Genomic DNA, 22,657 nt, shown 5'->3' with positions numbered 1-22,657 from the left:
GTGCTACAATGTGAATGTCGGCTCATTCAGTGTGCTATAATGTGAATTTCGGCTCATTCAGTGTGCTACAATGTGAATTTCGGCTCATTCAGTGTGCTACAATGTGAGTTTCGGCTCATTCAGTGTGCAACAATGTGAGTTTCGGCTCATTCAGTGTGCTATAATGTGAGTTTCGGCTCATTCAGTGTGCTATAATGTGAATTTCGGATCATTCAGTGTGTTACAATGTGAATTTCGGCTCATTCAGAGTGCTACAATGTGAATTTCGGATCATTCAGTGTGCTATAATGTGAATTTTGGATCATTCTGTGTTCTATGATGTGAATTTCGGCTCATTCAGTGTGCTACAATATGAATTTCGGATCATTCAGTGTGTTACAATGTGAATTTCGGCTCATTCAGAGTGCTACAATGTGAATTTCGGATCATTCAGTGTGCTATAATGTGAATTTTGGATCATTCTGTGTTCTATGATGTGAATTTCGGCTCATTCAGTGTGCTACAATATGAATTTCGGATCATTCAGTGTGCTATAATGTGAATTTCGGCTCATTCAGTGTGCTATTATGTGAATTTCGGATCAATCTGTGTTCTATGATGTGAATTTCGGCTCATTCTGTGTTGTATAATGTGAATTTCGGCTCATACTCAATTATGGACATTATTCTGGTTGCATTTAATTTTAGCAATAAAATTGCTAAAATGCGCCACGCTGACAGTGAGCATGCAATCAAAGTGCGGTCGCATCCCTGAGGGACTGCACTTTCATTGGGGGCCGGCGTAGCAGGGTGTGGTTGGGAAAGGGGATCAGAGCTTTTTTGGGGCGGCTATGTGACATCACACGCACCCACTGCAACCCGAAAAATGGCGGTGCATTGCCTGCATACGCAGCCTAGCTACGTCTGCAGGGGGTCATCCTTCGTATCTGCTTCAGCGATGTGATCGCAAAATAATTGAAATCGCATCGCTGGATGCCAATTAGCATCCTGGACGGACCCCAGCATGCTACAGAAACGATTGCAGATTCTGCTTTTAAGCAGAATATGCAAACCAACCTAAATAGGGTCCTATGTCACTACTATTGCCATCGCATTCAGTGATATACAGGAATTATGACTTACAAGTAAAACTAGTACAAAAACATTTCTAAGGATTGCGTGTGGTGTGATATGGGAGAAGGTCCATGGGGGGGGTGACACCATGAGTTACCACACCGGGTGACACCAACCCTAGTGACGCCTCTGTATGTATCGCTGATTTTTTTATTTATTTTTTGTCAGGGAGATTGAGTAACTATTCAGGGGATCATGTAGATTGCTACTATTTCAGGTAGTCTCCGGCAGAATGAGTAAGGGGGAATCAAATATGTTTTACACCTAATTGTTTATTATTTTTAGTAAGTGTTTTGAAAGTAAATAGGGAAATGCTAATATGCATGAATAATAACTAAGCCCGCTGTATGATGAAACTGGTTATCCAAAGCTACCAATACCGTGCCATTCCTATGCATCAAGACAATCAATAATGCTTGCGTTCTACCAGCTGCCTATTCTCCAGCCAAGAGGAGGACGGGGACACCAAAACCCACAACTGGGACATGGTACTGTTAATACTTCCTGACAAATGCAGTGTGGTGCATTTATCAATGTATAAAACTGATTATTATTATTATTATTATTATTATTAGCATCAGCATGCAGAACAAAGCCAGTACCACCCTTCCTTATCCAGACTGAGAAAATGGCTGCTGCTGTTTGCATTAAAAAAACACCAAGTTTGCAAGAAAAAGTGCACTTTTTTGTGTTGCAATGACTCAGTATCTTCTGTGTGATAGATTTCAACGCTGTTATGGAATGGTTACAGGACTCTCCTTATAAAGCTGAAATGTTGTTGACACATGCAAAACTCAGGCCCTTCGGGTGGAGCTATAGGGGGTATGTACAAATCGATTTTCAAAAAACAGCTTATTTATTAATAAACACATAATTTTACACCTGATTATGTTATACAATTAATTTATACGGCTTTATCTTCCATAAAGCACTGCCAACATTTAGAATATAAATAAACACGCTGTGTTTTTACAAACGATATTAGTATATATATATATATATATATATACATGCTTAGCGCCATCTTGCTGCTATATTTTAGCAACATTTAGGTTTAATACGTATGTCTGTCAAGTATTGTTAATGTAGCCACAGCATTTCAAATGTGAAACGGCATTAATGTTTAAAATATTTCGCTCGTCAAATGATAAAAACAGTTTAGTTCCTATATGACGCAGAATGAATGTATGTATCGCTGATTTTTTTATTTATTTTTTGTCAGGGAGATTGAGTAACTATTCAGGGGATCATGTAGATTGCTACTATTTCAGGTAGTCTCCGGCAGAATGAGTAAGGGGGAATCAAATATGTTTTACACCTAATTGTTTATTATTTTTAGTAAGTGTTTTGAAAGTAAATAGGGAAATGCTAATATGCATGAATAATAACTAAGCCCGCTGTATGATGAAACTGGTTATCCAAAGCTACCAATACAGTGCCATTCCTACGCATCGAGACAATCAATAATGCGCGCGTTCTACCAACTGCCTATTCTCCAGCCTAGAGGAGGACGGGGACACCAAAACCCACAACTGGGACATGGAACTGTTAAAACCTCCTGACAAATGCAGTGTGGTGCATTTACCAATGTATAAAACTGATTATTATTATTATTATTATTATTATTATTAACATCAGCATGCAGAACAAGTGCACTTTTTTGAGTTGCAATGACTCAGTATCTTCTGTGTGATAGATTTCAACGCTGTTATGGAATGGTTACAGGACTCTCCTTATAAAGCTGTAATGTTGTTGACACATGCAAAACTCAGACCCTATGGGTGGAGCTATAGGGGTCATGTACAAATAGGGTTTCAAAAAAACAGCTTATTTATTAATAAACACATAATTTTACACCTGATTATGTTATACAATTAATTTATAAGGCTTTATCTTACATAAAGCATTGCCAACATTTTGAAAATAAACACGCAATGTTTTTACAAGTGATATATTAGGTTATATATATATATATATATATATATATATATATATATACACAATTAGCGCTATCTCGCTTCTATATTTTAGCAACATGTAGGTTTAATAGACATGTCTGTCAAGTATTGTTATTGTAGCCACAGCATTTCAAATGTGAAACGGCATTAATATGTTTAAAATATCTCTTTCGTCAAATTATAAAAACAGTTTAGTTCCTATATGACGCAGAATGCTTTTACCGATTTGTACTACTTGTTGCTAACCATTAGGCTCTATTAATACTGGTTAGCATCTATAAACCGGCAATTAAGTATTATGCTTATTACCAGTTGTGTTACTGCAGCGCAGTTAAAATGGTTCTCTCTCTATGTCTCTTTACCACCAACCGCTGCTAATTGATAATATATCATTATCCATAGCGTGTATGTCATTTTACATCCGACAACCAGTCAATTACAAACTCGTGTTCTCATAGCACTCTTGATAGACCTTAATTAATGACCAGACAAGTCTGGTCATGTCTGTTTGCCCTATTAGTTCAAACTTCGGTCACTAGCAAATTCCCCAGTCTTACAAATTATCATAGCCCTAGTAACAGAACTTAATTACCCCTGCAACTTTCTTGTTTGCATCAGTCAAATAGCTGTAAATATAAACAAACATAAGGGCCACCTAAACCGCTGTGTCTACGCTTAATTAAAACAAATTACACGTCTATGTGTATTGTACAATATTGTATTAACTAATCTGTCTGTAACAACGTAAACAACGTAAGGACATCCTAGACATCTATGTCAACTACTAATTAAAACAAATGACACGTCTATTTGTACCGGTCATTAATTTACTAATCTGTCACAAACACCATAGCTTAAAATACACATATAGTGAACTCTTAATGCACACATACGTCTGTTTGCCCTGCCATTAATACTAGGTCAGCTATCTGTAACAAAGCTCATAGCTTGCAGGCTTATTTTATAAATCAATTGGATATAACATTTACTGGTGCAACTAAGAGTTAACAACACACAAATCAACTGGAAATAATATACATTGCTGCATCATCTAACAGTTAATAAACAGGAGGCTTTTCAATGATTAAACTACGCTTATAACTCCTTTTGTAAGCTTATTTCCTATAAAACAACATCAGAAGGGGAGGGAAAGTGGGAGTGTCGGAGGAGTGATTAGGGGCGTGATTAGGGCGTGATTTGTATAATTGGGGGCGTGGTTAAGGCTTGATTTGCATAATTGTAGGCGTGTCGACCTGTCACTTGAGTTTGACGGAAAGTGGTGCTCTCTCTACTATACAGCAACCTCATTGCAATTCTTTTTCTTCTTTGCATGATGTGCTGTTTGGGGCCTATTTTTAAATCTGCCATCCTGTCTCCCACTGCAGTGCCACTCCTAGATGGGCCAGGTGTTTGTACTGCACACTTGTGTCGCTTAGCTTAGTCATACAGCCACCTCGGTGCAACCTTTTGGCCTAAAAATAATATTGTGAGGTGTTAGGTGTTCGGAATAGACTGGAAATGAGTGGAAATGAATGTTATTGAGGTTAATAATACCATAGGATCAGAATTACTCCAAATTCTGTGATTTTGGCAGTTTTTATGTTTTTTTTTTCAAAAATCATCCAGATACAAAACACGAAAGGGTGGTTTTGGCAAAACCAATCCAAAACCAAAACACGAGCGGGGAATTAGAACCAAAACACAAAAAGTGCCTGCCGCACATCTTATTTATAATAGGATTTTAATACCTACCGGTAAATCCTTTTCTCCTAGTCCGTAGAGGATGCTGGGGACTCCAAAAGGACCGTGGGGTATAGACAGGATCCGCAGGAGACATGGGCACACTATAAGACTTTGAATGGGTGTGAACTGGCTCCTCCCTCTATGCCCCTCCTCCAGACCTCAGTTATAGGAACTGTGCCCAGGGAGACGGACATTTTGAGGAAAATTGATTTTTGTTAAACTAAGGGTGAGATACATACCAGCTCACACCACAACACACCGTACAACTGGATTACCAGGAATACCAGATAACAGTATGAACGAAAGACAGCAACAAGCTGAACATAACAACTAACAATACAACTGCAAGTAACAGTCCGCAATGGGATGGGTGCCCAGCATCCTCTACGGACTAGGAGAAAAGGATTTACCGGTAGGTATTAAAATCCTATTTTCTCTTACGTCCTAGAGGATGCTGGGGACTCCAAAAGGACCATGGGGTCTATACCAAAGCTCCAGACCGGGCGGGAGAGTGTGGATGACTCTGCAGCACCGATTGAGCAAACATGAGGTCTTCATCAGCCAGGGTATCAAACTTGTAGAACTTAGCAAAAGTGTTTGAACCCGACCACGTAGCTGCTCGGCAAAGTTGACGTGCCGAGACCCCTCGGGCAGCCGCCCAAGATGAGCCCACCTTCTTGGTAGAATGGGCCTTCACTGACTTCGGCAACGGCAATCCAGCCGTAGAATGAGCGTGCTGAATCGTATTACAAATCCAGCGTGCAATAGTCTGCTTGGAAGCAGGATTTCCAATCTTGTTGGAAGCATACAGGACAAACAGAGCCTCCATTTTCCTAACAAGAGCCGTTCTGGCAACATAAATTTTCAAAGCTCTTATGACATCGAGAGATTTTGGCACCGTCACGGCATCCGTAGCCACAGGCACTACAATAGGTTGATTTATGTGAAACGAAGAAACCACTTTCGGCAGAAATTGTTGACGAGTCCTCAATTCCACTCTATTCATGTGGAAAATCAAATATTGGGCAGTACGGATGGTGTAATGGTTAGCATTACTGCCTCACAGCACTGAGGTCATGGGTTCGATTCCCACCATGGCCCTAACTGTGGGGAGTTTGTATATTCTCCCCGTACTTGCGTGGGTTTCCTCCGGGTACTCCGGTATCCTCCCACAATCCAAAAAATATACAGGTAGGTTAATTGGCTCCCAACAAAATTAACCCTAGCATGAATGAGTGTGCGTGTACATGTGATAGGGAATATAGATTGTAAGCTCCACTGGGGCAGGGACTGGTGTGAATGACCGAATATTCTCTGTAAAGCGCTGCAGAATTTGTGTGCGCTATATAAATAACTGGTAATAAATAAATATGGGCTCTTGTGAAACAAAGCCGCCAATTCCGACACCCGTCTGGCGGACGCCAAGGCCAAAAGTATGACCACTTTCCAAGTGAGAAATTTTAACTCAACCTTTCGCAAAGGTTCAAACCAGTGAGACATAAGAAATTGTAACACCACGACAAGGTGCCACGGGTGCCACAAACGGAGGATGGATATGCAGCACTGTCTTCACGAAAGTCTGAACTTCAGGAAGGGTGGCCAATTCTTTTTGAAAGAAAATAGATAAAGACAAAATCTGCACTTTGATGGAACCCAATTTCAGGCCTGCATCCACACCTGCCTGCAAAAAATGGAAGAAATGACCCAGCTGAAACTCCTCCGTAGGAGCTTTCTTGGCTTCACACCACGACACATATTTTCTCCAAATACGGTGATAATGCTTCGCCGTGACCTCCTTTCTAGCCTTAAGGAGAGTGGGGATGACATCCCCGGGAATACCCTTTCGAGCAAGGATTTGGCGTTCAACCTCCACGCCATCAAACACAGCCGCTGTAAGTCTTGAAATACGCATGGCCCATGCAGTAACAGGTCCTCTCTGAGAGGAAATGGCCAAGGGTCTTCTATGAGCAATTCCTGAAGATCCGGATACCAGGCCCTCCGTGGCCAATCTGGAACGACGAGTACTGCCGGAACCCTTGTTCGTCTTATGATCCTCAACACTTTTGGAATGAGAGGGAGTGGAGGGAACACATATACTGACTGAAACAACCACGGAGTTACCAGGGCGTCCACTGCACTGGCTTGGGGGTCCCTTGACCTGGAACAATACCTCGGAAGCTTCTTGTTGAGGCGAGATGCCATCATGTCTATTTGAGGAATTCCTTAATGCCTTGTCACTTCTGCAAATACCTCTTGATGAAGAGCCCACTCTCCTGGATGGAGATCGCGTCTGCTGAGGAAGTCTGCTTCCCAGTTGTCCACGCCCGGAAGGAAGACTGCTGACAGAGCGCTCACGTGCTTTTCCACCCAGCGGAGAACTCTTGTGGCCTCCACCATCGCCGCTCTGCTCTTTGTTCCACCCTGGCGGTTTACATACGTCACCGCTGTTACGTTGTCCGACTGAATCAGGACAGGTAGACCTCGAAGAAGTTGTTCCGGTTGCAGAAGGCCGTTGTAAATGGCTCCTAACTCCAGAACATTTATGTGGAGACAAGTTTCCTGGCCTGACCATTTTCCCTGGAAACTTTTTCCTTGTGTGACTGCTCCCCAGCCTCGGAGACTTGCATCCGTGGTCAGCAGGACCCAATCCTGGATCCAGAACCTGCGTCCCTCTAGAAGGTGAGAACTTTGCAGCCACCACAAGAGAGATATTCTGGTCCTGGAAGATAGACTTATTTTCCGGTACATGTGCAGGTGAGACCCGGACTATTTGTCCAGCAGGTCCCACTGAAACACCCGGGCATGAAACCTGCCAAACGGAATGGCTTCGTAAGCCGCCACCATCTTCCCTAGCACTCAAGTGCATTGATGAATCGACACTCTTGCCGGTTTCAGAATCTCCTTGACCATGCATTTGATTTCCAGAGCTTTTTCCGCTGGAAGAAACACTCTTTGCAGTTCCGTGTCCAGGATCATGCCCAAGAAAGGCAGCCGAGTTGTCGTAATCAACTGAGACTTTGGCAAATTCAGAATCCAACCATGATGTTGCAGAACCGTCAGGGAGAGTTCCACATTTCTTAGCAACTGCTCCTTTGATCTCGCCTTTATCAGGAGATCGTCCAAGTACGGGATAATTGTGACACCCTGCTTGCGTAGGAGTACCATCATTTCTGCCATCACTTTGGTGAAGACCCTCGGGCCCATGGAAAGCCCAAACGGCAACGTCTGAAATTGGTAATGATAATCCTGCACCGCAAATCTCAGGAAAGCTTGATGTGGAGGCTATATCGGGACGTGTAAGTAGTCATCTTTTATGTCGACTGACGCCATAAAATCCTCCCCTTCTAGACTGGAGATCACTGCTCAAAGAGATTCCATCTTGAACTTGAAAGTTTTCAAATATAGATTGAGGGATTTTAGGTTCAGGATCGGTCTGACCAAGCCGTCCGGCTTTGGCGCGACAAAGAGGCTCGAATAAAACCCTTCTCCCCGTTGGGACGGGGGTACCGGGACAATGACACTCTGTTGACACAGCATTTGAATCGCAGCACTCACTACTTCCCTTTCTGGGATAGAAACTGGCAAGGCTGATTTGAAAAACCGGTGGGGGGGCACCTCCTAAAACTCCAGTTTGTACCCTTGGGACACTATGTCTAACACCCAAGGATCTAGGCCCGAGTCAGACCTGACTGAAGAGTCGGAGACGCGCCCCCACCGGCACGGACTCCCGTAGGAGAGCCCCAGCGTCATGCGGTGGACTTGGCAGAGGCCGGGGAGGACTTTTGGTCCTGGGAGCCTGACACAGCAGGCGACCTTTTTCCCCTTCCTCTACCTTTTGAAGCAAGGAAGGACGAGCCTCTTCCTTTTTTCTATTTATTAGGCCGAAAGGACTGCATCTGATAATGGGGTACCTTTTTCTGTTGTGCTGGAACATAAGGAAGAAAAGATGACTTACCCGCTGTAGCTTTAGACACCAGGTCAGCGAGGCCATCACCAAACAAGACACTACCTTTATATTAGTGATGAGCGGGTTCGGTTTCTCGGAAACCGAACCCCCCCGAACTTCACGCTTTTTACACGGGTCCGAGGCAGACTCGGATCTTCCCGCCTTGCTCGGCTAACCCGAGCACGCCCGAACGTCATCATCCCGCTGTCGGATTCTCGCGAGGCTCGGATTCTATCGCGAGACTCGGATTCTATATAAGGAGCCGCGCGTCGCCGCCATTTTCACACGTGCATTGAGATTGATAGGGAGAGGACGTGGCTGGCGTCCTCTCCGTTTAGAATACAAATAGATAGTGAGAGTGAGACACTTGATTTACTGGAGCTTAGGAGTACTCAGAGAGTGCAGAGTTTACTAGTGACTGACCAGTGACCACCAGTGCAGTTTTATTATTATTTAATATAATCCGTTCTCTGCCTGAAAAAAAACGATACACAGTGACACAGTATACCATATCTGTGCTCAGCCTCAGTGTGCTGCATCATCTATGTATATCTGACTGTGCTGAGTGCTCACTGCTCACACAGCTTAATTGTGGGGGAGACTGGGGAGCAGTTATAGCAGGAGTACATATATTTAACAGTGCACACTTTTGCTGCCAGAGTGCCACTGCCAGTGTGACTGACCAGTGACCAGTGACCACCAGTATATTGTGATTGTCTGCCTGAAAAAGTTAAACACTCGTCGTGTGGTGTTTTTATTCTATAAACGCATTCTGCTGACAGTGTCCAGCAGGTCCGTCATTATATAATATATACCTGTCCTGCAGTAGTGATATATATATATTTTTTATATCATTATCATCCAGTCTATACTAGCAGCAGACGCAGTACGGTAGTCCACGGCTGAAGCTACCTCTGTGTCGGCAGTCGCTCGTCCATAATTGTATACCTACCTGTGGTGGGGTTTTTTTTTTCTATCTTCTTCATACTAGTAGTTAACTTTAGGAGTCTGCAGTGCTGACAGTGTCCAACAGGTCCATCATTATATAATATATACCTGTCCGGCTGCAGTAGTGATATATATATATTTTTTATATCATTATCATCCAGTCTATATTAGCAGCAGACGCAGTACGGTAGTCCACGGCTGTAGCTACCTCTGTGTCGGCAGTCGCTCGTCCATCCATAATTGTATACCACCTACCTGTTGTGTTGTTTTTTTTTCTATCTTCTTGATACTAGTAGCTTACTTTAGGAGTCTGCAGTGCTGACAGTGTCCAGCAGGTCCGTCATTATATAATATATACCTGTCCGGCTGCAGTAGTGATATATATATATTTTTTATATCATTATCATCCAGTCTATATTAGCAGCAGACGCAGTACGGTAGTCCACGGCTGTAGCTACCTCAGTGTCGGCAGTCGCTCGTCCATCCATAATTGTATACCACCTACCTGTGGTGTTTTCTTTTTTTCTATCTTCTTGATACTAGTAGCTTACTTTAGGAGTCTGCAGTGCTGACAGTGTCCAGCAGGTCCGTCATTATATAATATATACCTGTCCGGCTGCAGTAGTGATATATATATATATATTTTTTATATCATTATCATCCAGTCTATATTAGCAGCAGACGCAGTACGGTAGTCCACGGCTGTAGCTACCTCTGTGTCGGCAGTCGCTCGTCCATCCATAATTGTATACCACCTACCTGTGGTGTTTTTTTTTTCTATCTTCTTGATACTAGTAGCTTACTTTAGGAGTCTGCAGTGCTCACAGTGTCCAGCAGGTCCGTCATTATATAATATATACCTGTCCGGCTGCAGTAGTGATATATATATATTTTTTATATCATTATCATCCAGTCTATTTTAGCAGCAGACGCAGTACGGTAGTCCACGGCTGTAGCTACCTCTGTGTCGGCAGTCGCTCGTCCATCCATAATTGTATACCACCTACCTGTGGTGTTTTTTTTTTTTTCTATCTTCTTGATACTAGTAGCTTACTTTAGGAGTCTGCAGTGCTGACAGTGTCCAGCAGGTCCGTCATTATATAATATATACCTGTCCGGCTGCAGTAGTGATATATATATATTTTTTATATCATTATCATCCAGTCTATATTAGCAGCAGACGCAGTACGGTAGTCCACGGCTGTAGCTACCTCTGTGTCGGCAGTCGCTCGTCCATCCATAATTGTATACCACCTACCTGTGGTGTTTTCTTTTTTTCTATCTTCTTGATACTAGTAGCTTACTTTAGGAGTCTGCAGTGCTGACAGTGTCCAGCAGGTCCGTCATTATATAATATATACCTGTCCGGCTGCAGTAGTGATATATATATATTTTTTATATCATTATCATCCAGTCTATATTAGCAGCAGACGCAGTACGGTAGTCCACGGCTGTAGCTACCTCTGTGTCGGCAGTCGCTCGTCCATCCATAATTGTATACCACCTACCTGTGGTGATTTTTTTTTTTCTATCTTCTTGATACTAGTAGCTTACTTTAGGAGTCTGCAGTGCTGACAGTGTCCAGCAGGTCCGTCATTATATAATATATACCTGTCCGGCTGCAGTAGTGATATATATATATTTTTTATATCATTATCATCCAGTCTATATTAGCACCAGACGCAGTACGGTAGTCCACGGCTGTAGCTACCTCTGTGTCGGCAGTCGCTCGTCCATCCATAATTGTATACCACCTACCTGTGGTGTTTTTTTTTTCTATCTTCTTGATACTAGTAGCTTACTTTAGGAGTCTGCAGTGCTCACAGTGTCCAGCAGGTCCGTCATTATATAATATATACCTGTCCGGCTGCAGTAGTGATATATATATATTTTTTATATCATTATCATCCAGTCTATTTTAGCAGCAGACGCAGTACGGTAGTCCACGGCTGTAGCTACCTCTGTGTCGGCAGTCGCTCGTCCATCCATAATTGTATACCACCTACCTGTGGTGTTTTTTTTTTTTTCTATCTTCTTGATACTAGTAGCTTACTTTAGGAGTCTGCAGTGCTGACAGTGTCCAGCAGGTCCGTCATTATATAATATATACCTGTCCGGCTGCAGTAGTGATATATATATATTTTTTATATCATTATCATCCAGTCTATATTAGCAGCAGACGCAGTACGGTAGTCCACGGCTGTAGCTACCTCTGTGTCGGCAGTCGCTCGTCCATCCATAATTGTATACCACCTACCTGTGGTGTTTTCTTTTTTTCTATCTTCTTGATACTAGTAGCTTACTTTAGGAGTCTGCAGTGCTGACAGTGTCCAGCAGGTCCGTCATTATATAATATATACCTGTCCGGCTGCAGTAGTGATATATATATATTTTTTATATCATTATCATCCAGTCTATATTAGCAGCAGACGCAGTACGGTAGTCCACGGCTGTAGCTACCTCTGTGTCGGCAGTCGCTCGTCCATCCATAATTGTATACCACCTACCTGTGGTGATTTTTTTTTTTCTATCTTCTTGATACTAGTAGCTTACTTTAGGAGTCTGCAGTGCTGACAGTGTCCAGCAGGTCCGTCATTATATAATATATACCTGTCCGGCTGCAGTAGTGATATATATATATTTTTTATATCATTATCATCCAGTCTATATTAGCAGCAGACGCAGTACGGTAGTCCACGGCTGTAGCTACCTCTGTGTCGGCAGTCGCTCGTCCATCCATAAGTATACTAGTATCCATCCATCTCCATTGTTTACCTGAGGTGCCTTTTAGTTGTGCCTATTAAAATATGGAGAACAAAAATGTTGAGGTTCCAAAAATAGGGAAAGATCAAGATCGACTTCCACCTCGTGCTGAAGCTGCTGCCACTAGTCATGGCCGAGACGATGAAATGCCATCAAAGTCGTCTGCCAAGGCCGATGCCCAATGTCATAGTACAGAGCATGTAAAATCCAAAACACCAAATATCAGTAAAAAAAGGACTCCAAAATCTAAAATAAAATTGTCGGAGGAGAAGCGTAAACTTGCCAATATGCCATTTACCACACGGAGTGGCAAGGAACGGCTGAGGCCCTGGCCTATGTTCATGGCTAGTGGTTCAGCTTCACATGAGGATGGAAGCACTCAGCCTCTCGCTAGAAAAATGAAAAGACTCAAGCTGGCAAAAGCACAGCAAAGAACTGTGCGTTTTTCGAAATCACAAATCCACAAGGAGAGTCCAATTGTGTCGTTTGCGATGCCTGACCTTCCCAACACTGGACGTGAAGAGCATGCGCCTTCCACCATTTGCACGCCCCCTGCAAGTGCTGGAAGGAGCACCCGCAGTCCAGTTCCTGATAGTCAGATTGAAGATGTCAGTGTTGAAGTACACCAGGATGAGGAGGATATGGGTGTTGCTGGCGCTGGGGAGGAAATGACCAGGAGGATTCTGATGGTGAGGTGGTTTGTTTAAGTCAGGCTCCCGGGGAGACACCTGTTGTCTGTGGGAGGAATAGGGCCATTGACATGCCTGGTGAAAATACCAAAAAAATCAGCTCTTCGGTGTGGAAGTATTTCAACAGAAATGCGGACAACATTTGTCAAGCCGTGTGTTGCCTTTGTCAAGCTGTAATAAGTAGGGGTAAGGACGTTAACCACCTCGGAACATCCTCCCTTATACGTCACCTGCAGCGCATTCATCATAAGTCAGTGACAAGTTCAAAAACTTTGGGCGACAGCGGAAGCAGTCCACTGACCAGTAAATCCCTTCCTCTTGTAACCAAGCTCACGCAAACCACCCCACCAACTCCCTCAGTGTCAATTTCCTCCTTCCCCAGGAATGCCAATAGTCCTGCAGGCCATGTCACTGGCAATTCTGATGAGTCCTCTCCTGCCTGGGATTCCTCCGATGCATCCTTGCGTGTAACGCCTACTGCTGCTGGCGCTGCTGTTGTTGCTGCTGGGAGTCGATGGTCATCCCAGAGGGGAAGTCGTACTCGTAAGACCACTTTTACTACTTCCACCAAGCAATTGACTGTCCAACAGTCCTTTGCGAGGAAGATGAAATATCACAGCAGTCATCCTGCTGCAAAGCGGATAACTGAGGCCTTGGCATCCTGGGTGGTGAGAAACGTGGTTTCGGTATCCATCATTACTGCAGAGCCAACTAGAGACTTGTTGGAGGTACTGTGTCCCCGGTACCAAATACCATCTAGGTTCCATTTCTCTAGGCAGGCGATACCGAAAATGTACACAGACCTCAGAAAAAGACTCACCAGTGTCCTAAAAAATGCAGTTGTACCCAATGTCCACTTAACCACGGACATGTGGACAAGTGGAGCAGGGCAGGCTCAGGACTATATGACTGTGACAGCCCACTGGGTAGATGTATGGACTCCCGCCGCAAGAACAGCAGCGGCGGAACCAGTAGCAGCATCTCGCAAACGCCAACTCTTTCCTAGGCAGGCTACGCTTTGTATCACCGCTTTCCAGAATACGCACACAGCTAAAAACCTCTTACGGCAACTGAGGAAGATCATCGCAGAATGGCTTACCCCAATTGGACTCTCCTGTGGATTTGTGGCATCGGACAACGCCAGCAATATTGTGTGTGCATTAAATCTGGGCAAATTCCAGCACGTCCCATGTTTTGCACATACCTTGAATTTGGTGGTGCAGAATTATTTAAAAAACGAGAGGGGCGTGCAAGAGATGCTGTCGGTGGCCAGAAGAATTGCGGGACACTTTCGGCGTACAGGCACCACGTACAGAAGACTGGAGCACCACCAAAAACGCCTGAACCTGCCCTGCCATCATCTGAAGCAAGAAGTGGTAACGAGGTGGAATTCAACCCTCTATATGCTTCAGAGGTTGGAGGAGCAGCAAAAGGCCATTCAAGCCTATACAACTGAGCACGATATAGGAGGTGGAATGCACCTGTCTCAAGCGCAGTGGAGAATGATTTCAACGTTGTGCAAGGTTCTGCAACCTTTTGAACTTGCCACACGTGAAGTCAGTTCAGACACTGCCAGCCTGAGTCAGGTCATTCCCCTCATCAGGCTTTTGCAGAAGAAGCTGGAGACATTGAAGGAGGAGCTAACACAGAGCGATTCCGCTAGGCATGTGGGACTTGTGGATGGAGCCCTTAATTCGCTTAACAAGGATTCACGGGTGGTCAATCTGTTGAAATCAGAGCACTACATTTTGTCCACCGTGCTCGATCCTAGATTTAAAACCTACCTTGGATCTCTCTTTCCAGCAGACACAAGTCTGCTGGGGTTCAAAGAACTGCTGGTGACAAAAATGGTCAAGTCAAGCGGAACGCGACCTGTCAACATCTCCTCCTTCACATTCTCCCGCAACTGGGGGTGCGAGGAAAAGGCTCAGAATTCCGAGCCCACCCGCTGGCGGTGATGCAGGGCAGTCTGGAGCGACTGCTGATGCTGACATCTGGTCCGGACTGAAGGACCTGACAACGATTACGGACATGTCGTCTACTGTCACTGCATATGATTCTCTCCCCATTGAAAGAATGGTGGAGGATTATATGAGTGACCGCATCCAAGTAGGCACGTCAGACAGTCCGTACTTATACTGGCAGGAAAAAGAGGCAATTTGGAGGCCCTTGCACAAACTGGCTTTATTCTACCTAAGTTGCCCTCCCACAAGTGTGTACTCCAAAAGAGTGTTTAGTGCCGCCGCTCACCTTGTCAGCAATCGGCGTACGAGGTTACATCCAGAAAATGTGGAGAAGATGATGTTCATTAAAATGAATTATAATCAATTCCTCCGTGGAGACATTGACCAGCAGCAATTGCCTCCACAAAGTACACAGGGAGCTGAGATGGTGGATTCCAGTGGGGACGAATTGATAATCTGTGAGGAGGGGGATGTACACGGTGATATATCGGAGGATGATGATGAGGTGGACATCTTGCCTCTGTAGAGCCAGTTTGTGCAAGGAGAGATTAATTGCTTCTTTTTTGGTGGGGGTCCAAACCAACCCGTCATTTCAGTCACAGTCGTGTGGCAGATCCTGTCACTGAAATGATGGGTTGGTTAAAGTGTGCATGTCCTGTTTATACAACATAAGGGTGGGTGGGAGGGACAATTCCATCTTGCATCTCTTTTTTCTTTCATTTTTCTTTGCGTCATGTGCTGTTTGGGGAGTAGTTTTTGGAAGGGCCATCCTGCGTGACACTGCAGTGCCACTCCTAGATGGGCCAGGTGTTTGTGTCGGCCACTTGGGTCGCTTATCTTAGTCACACAGCTACCTCATTGCGCCTCTCTTTTTCTTTGCGTCATGTGCTGTTTGGGGGGTGTTTTTTGGAAGGGCCATCCTGCGTGACACTGCAGTGCCACTCCTAGATGGGCCAGGTGTTTGTGTCGGCCACTTTGGTCGCTTATCTTAGTCACACAGCTACCTCATTGTGCCTCTTTTTTTCTTTGCGTCATGTGCTGTTTGGGGGGTAGTTTTTTGGAAGGGCCATCCTGCGTGACACTGCAGTGCCACTCCTAGATGGGCCAGGTGTTTGTGTCGGCCACTTGGGTCGCTTATCTTAGTCACACAGCTACCTCATTGCGCCTCTTTTTTTCTTTGCGTCATGTGCTGTTTGGGGGGTGTTTTTTGGAAGGGCCATCCTGCGTGACACTGCAGTGCCACTCCTAGATGGGCCAGGTGTTTGTGTCGGCCACTAGGGTCGCTTATCTTAGTCACACAGCTACCTCATTGCGCCTCTTTTTTTTCTTCTTTGCGTCATGTGCTGTTTGGGGAGTAGTTTTTTGAAGGGCCATCCTGCGTGACACTGCAGTGCCACTCCTAGATGGGCCAGGTGTTTGTGTCGGCCACTTGGGTCGCTGAGCTTAGTCATCCAGTGACCTCGGTGCAAAGTTTAGGACTAAAAATAATATTGTGAGATGTGAGGTGTTCAGAATAGACTGAAAATGAGTGGAAATTATGGTTATTGAGGTTAATAATACTTTGGGATCAAAATGACCCCCAAATTCTATGATTTAAGCTGTTTTTTAGGGTTTTTTTAAAAAAACACCAGAATCCAAAACACACCCGAATCCGACAAAAAAAATTCGGTGAGGTTTTGCCAAAACGCGTTCGAACCCAAAACACGGCCGCGGAACCGAACCCAAAACCGAAACACAAAACCCGAAAAATTTCCGGTGCTCATCACTACTTTATATGGGAGAGCTTCCATAGCTTTCTTGGAGTCGGCATCAGCATTCCATTGATGAATCCACAGCACTCTCCTGGCCGAGACTGCCATGGCATTGGCCCTTGATCCCAAGAGGCCAATATCCCTCGCCGCATCCTTTAGGTAAGCTGCAGCGTCCCTGATATAACCGAGAGTCAAAAGAATGTTATCCCTATCCAGGGTATCCATGTCAGATGCCAAATTATCAGCCCACTTAGCTATAGCACTACTCACCCATGCCGACGCCACGGCAGGTCTGAGGAGTGCACCCGTAGTGACATAAATGACCTTTAATGTTGTTTCCTGCTTACGATCCGCAGGGTCCTTGAGGGCAGCAGTGTTGGGAGACGGAAGCGCCACCTTCTTGGACAGCCGCAACAGAGCTTTGTCCACATTGGGAGATGACTCCCACTTTTCCCTGTTATCAGAGGGGAAAGGATATGCCATAAAAATTCTCTTGGGAACCTGCCACCTTTTATCAGGCGATTCCCAAGCCTTTTCACAAAGATTAGAATGTGTGAACAACTGCGCTGTATGTGTCTAAGCTGCTCTGTTTAAAACAGACACTAATAAAATTCATATAACGAGCGCTATAAAAATTATGAAAAAGTGGCACCTGTAGAGAAAAAGACTGTTAGTATAAAACGTGTTTACAGCTCCTTTTGGAGAATTTGAGCTCAGTCCGTTCCGATTCACAGAATGTGAAAGTTCTAACTGTCCCTGACTACTAACCGGTACCATGCAGGATTCCAAAAGATGGTATGTTGAACCCTTCTCTCCCGTACCGCTGCGTCCAGCGGTAAGGGATCGCGGCTAGCTGTTAGGTCGCGGCTTGATGACGTCACACTGCGGCTCGGCATCAGGGAGTTCGGGCCGGTCAGATGGTATACTGTAGCTCTGTGCCCCCAACGCGTTTTGTGCGTCACCGCGCACTTAATCATGGATGGCAATTGTATTTCCTGGTCCTTCCTTTATACTAGAAAAACTTTATTGTTCATTTTTTAAAACGGAAGTGCACACAGGAAGTTAACGTCAAACAGGCGGCAAGCATGTGCTCCTATTTAAACAATGGAAATATTATTATAAACAGAAACATTTTGTTCAAAAATTAAGTGTCACTTAAAATACTTGTCAAAATAAAAGTGAATTCTGTGTACTATAAAAATGCATTTAATTCGATGTCAATATTAAGTCCATGGGGTAGTAAAGTTTTAATTTCAAAGATCCATCTTGTTCCATTTTTTAATAGGTCCGTGACAATATTTCCACCTCTCCAGTTATTTTGAACTTGTTTTATTGCTAGAAATTTTTGTCCATGTGGGTCCTTATTGTGAGAATCTAGGAAATGTTTTGACACACTGTGAGTGCTCAGAACTCTTCTTATATTGTAGATGTGTTCTGCCAGCCTTATTTAAAATTTTCTCTTGGTCTGGCCAATATACTGTAGCCCACATGGGCATTCCAGGAGGTAGATTACTTGCTCCGTCTCAAAACTTAAATGGTCTCTGATTACATAAGTTTTTCCAGTTTTGTTTGATTTGAAAGTTTCTTCTGGTTTAGTTGTGGTTTTGTTTAAATTTTTACAGGCTTTACAATTAAGACAGTAATGATAACCCTTTGTTTGATTATTTTTTGGAAAACTTTTCTGATGGCTTTTCACAAGGTCTTGTTTAATGTTCTTTGCCTTTCTATATATAATCTTCGGTTTATCTGTTAGGCAGTCTTTCAAATCATCATCCAATTTTAAAATATGCCAATGCTTATAGCTTCTATGGTTTGATGATTGCTGTTATATTGGGTGATGAATTTAATTTTTTCTATATGTTCATCTGGTCCTTTTTCTTTATACTTGATGAGGTCTCTTCTATCCATAAGATCAATCTTGTTCCTTTGTTTATTCAAGTCTTCTACTTTATATCCTTTCTGAATGAAATTCTGTATCATATTCTCACTCTGTTTTTCATATGTTTCATATTGACTACAATTTCTTCTGATTCTTTGTAATTGGCTTGATGGTATGCTTGCTTTCCAGTTTATATGATGATTACTTGAACTTGGCAGGATGTTGTTTCCACTTACTTCTTTAATGTGAGTTTTGGTGTTAATTTGATTGTTTTCAATGAAGATCTCTAGATCTAAAAAGGTTACTGTATTTCTGCTTGTGTTTGTTGTAAATTCTAAATTAATATTGTTCTTGTTTATATGCAAAATGAATTTTTGAAGATCTGTATCAGTCCCTCCCCAGATGAAGAAGACGTCATCAATGAATCTGTACCAGCAGATTAGGCTCTCTCTGAATGGATTATTTGTCCAAATGTTCTGGTCTTCCCATCTTGCTACGAACAGGTTCGCGTAGCTAGGCGCGAATGACGTGCCCATTGCCGTTCCACATTTTTGACGGTAAAATTTACTGTTATTCCAAAAATAGTTGTGATTTAAGATGAAGTCAATATTCGTCATAATGAAATTAACCTGTCTTGTTTGAAGATTAGATGTATTAAAAAAATGTTCAGTGTATTCACAGCCTGTTTCATGGTTAATGCATGTGTATAATGATTTGACATCACTAGTTCCTAGTCTATAGTGTTCTTCCCATTGTATGTCTGCAAGGATCTGTATAATATGAATAGTATCTTTTAGATAACTTTTTTGTGTTTTTACAATGTCTTGAAGAAATAATCTGTATATTTTGATAAGTTGGAGGTGATTGATTGGATCCCTGAGACTATAGGTCGTCCCTGTCATCAGAGGGGAAAGGATATGCCATAAAAATTTTCTTGGGAACCTGCCACCTTTTATCAGGCGATTCCCAAGCCTTTTCACAAAGAGCGTTCAGTTCATGAGAGGGGGGAAACGTCCCCTCAGGCTTCTTTCCCTTATACTAACAAACCCTTGTATCAGGAACAGCAGGTACTTCAGAAACATGTAAAACATCTTTAATAGTCACAATCATGTACTGAATACTCTTAACCAATTTTGGGTGTAAACTGGCCTCACTATAGCCGACACTGGAGTCAGAGTCCGTGTCGGTATCCGTATCAGCTAGAGAGAATATATGATGTCTGCGCTGTTATAATAGCACCAAATTACCCCCCCCCCCCCCCCCCCGTTTTGCTACCTGTACTTGATCATGAGAGTGGAGATCCGGGCCAGCGTTTCTGCAAGTCTGTGAAGAGAGAAAATGGCACTGGTAAGCTGTGAGGGCTAAGCCACGCCCCCTCCCAACGCGCTGTAGTCCCGCTCGATTTTGAATATTTATACTGACGGGGGCTCATATTTAGTGCCTAGGCACTTATAATATCACTTTTATAGCCAGTCTGACTTTCAGTAACATGCTGCCCAGGGCGCACCCCCTGCGCCCTGCACCCTGTAAGTGCCGTTGGAAGTATGTGTGGGAGCATGGCGTGCAGCGCGACCGCTGCGCTGTACCTCATTACTGAAGTCTTCTGCCGTCACTGAAGTCTTCTGTTCTTCTATATACTCACCCAGCTTCTTTCTTCTGGCTGCTGTGAGGGGTTTGACGGCACGGCTCCGGGAACAAGCAGCTAGGCGGACCAAGTGATCGAACCCTCTGGAGCTAATGGTGTCCAGTAGCCTAAGAAGCAGAGCCCTTAACTCTGAAGAAGTAGGTCTGACTTCTCTCCCCTCACTCCCACGAAGCAGGGAGCCTGTAGCCAGCAGGTCTCCCTGAAAGTAAAAAACCTAACATAAAGTCTTTTCAGAGAAACTCCCCTAGTGTGTGTCCAGTCTCTCTGGGCACAGAATCTAACTGAGGTCTGGAGGAGGGGCATAGAGGGAGGAGGCAGTTCACCCCCATTCAAAGTCTTATAGTGTGCCCATGTCTCCTGCGGATCCCGTCTATTTCCCATGGTCCTTTTGGAGTCCCCAGCATCCTATAGGATGTAAGAGAAATAAATATATATATATATATATAAATTCCCAAGTGCGCTAAAGTGGAATGTAATTACACAGTTCTTCCAGCATTATTTTCGTCAGAATGAAGACTGGAGGGTATTTAAATCTGGGGACCTGTAACAGACACCCCTCACCAAATAGTCACCCAAACAAGGCCAGTTAGTAAAAAGTTATTTTAATAACGTATACACAGTTCAAAGTATAAAATTGTGTCAATAAAATGCAACTAAAAGAGTACACAGCCAACACGTTTGTAAGGTGGAATCTAGATATCCCCTCACCTTTTGCAAGGTGCGAGTTCGATAGGGAGTATCTTTACAGACTAGGTTGTGATTCTCTGACTGACAAACCCAACGCGTTTCGTCTTATCGACTTCATCAGGGGTAACGAATATAGGAAAAGGCTAATTTGCTCATGATGAATTAATATAAAGGATCATAACCTCTAATGTACGATTATTCAGAATCTAGTATATCTGGACTTAGTGGATGAAGCTCTTATATCCGGGCTCCTGATTAGAGCTTAAGAGGTATTCCTTCTTAAATGTGTAATCGGTTGGATAATGGTGTTTTGTATAAACTACCTTAAAACTAATTGGGCGTAAATCCTTACAGGGTCGCCTAGGAATACTATTGGTTATAATCTCTTAGGAGTGCTGACAACCATATGTCGGCATTTTTGCAAACTACCTAAAGTGTGGTGTCCAATTTTAAATTCAAGACTATTTCTGGTTCGGATGTTAACCAACGTACAACGAAATTCAAGAATTATATAGCTGGTTTAACAATCTCAAAAGTATAAGTGGTGTGGCTTCCTCAATAGGTCTCACAGAATAGATCCTGGGAGAGATTTGGCTGCATGTGATTTCCAGGTCCCCAGATTTAAATACCCTGCAGTCTATATTCCGACGAAAATAACGCTGGAAGAACTGTGTACTTACATTCCACTTTAGCGCACTTGGGAATTTGTGTTTATTCTTGTATGCTTTTGAGGTCTCCCAACAAAGATCTCTCCCGTGGTGCCACTTCTAGGTTGGCGCTAGATAAAGATACTACTGTGTTTTTTATATATATATATATATATATATCAAAGCAACAGATTTATGGGTGACCGACGCTAAGTGCTTCCTGGGGAACAGTTGAGAGAGACAGAGATTTGCAACCAGGCACGAATGGAGCCTTTCAGACTGGCTCACAGGAAGTAGTTTGTGGAGTAGAGAGGGTTATCTTTAATCTCTTAATAATGAATTACTGAGAGAAAATCTTCCAAAAATATTCTGCAAATGGATTTTGGGAAATATGCAGACGAAAAATTTTAAAATGGTGTGTAATGTACTGGTAAAATTAGTTATGAGAGAACATAAAAACTCGCATGGTTGTCCTACAACTAGATGTTGTATGCTCTACTGTTGCTATTTCTTATACCACAGGTATTCCAGGGAAAGAAAAATAAGGTGACAACATAGGGGCCGATTCAGTTTGGATTGGAAAATACGATCCAACCACAAAAAATTGCAAAAAGGATGGTGCGCATGCGCAGCGCCTGTCCTACGCATGACCCACATTTTCTGCGTGGGCCTGCAGAAAATGCGAATGCCTCTGCCTGTCAATCTGGCAGAGGTGTTCGTGGGACGGGGGGCAGCAACGCTCCGTTTCCTAGGCGGAGACGAAGCGTTGCAGGGACAGGGACGGCAAAATGGGGGACGGTGTTATACAAATGGGGGCGTGGCATGGGCATGATCGCAGCGGCTGCTTGATTTCATACGCAGCCACCGCAATCAAAGATGTCGGCGGTGTCCTGATTTCTATGATGAAGCAGAAATTGCGATGCGA

This window comes from Pseudophryne corroboree, chromosome 2 (genome assembly GCF_028390025.1).
Source record: "Pseudophryne corroboree isolate aPseCor3 chromosome 2, aPseCor3.hap2, whole genome shotgun sequence".
Taxonomy (NCBI): domain Eukaryota; kingdom Metazoa; phylum Chordata; class Amphibia; order Anura; family Myobatrachidae; genus Pseudophryne; species Pseudophryne corroboree.
Note: the sequence above shows the minus strand (reverse complement) of the source record.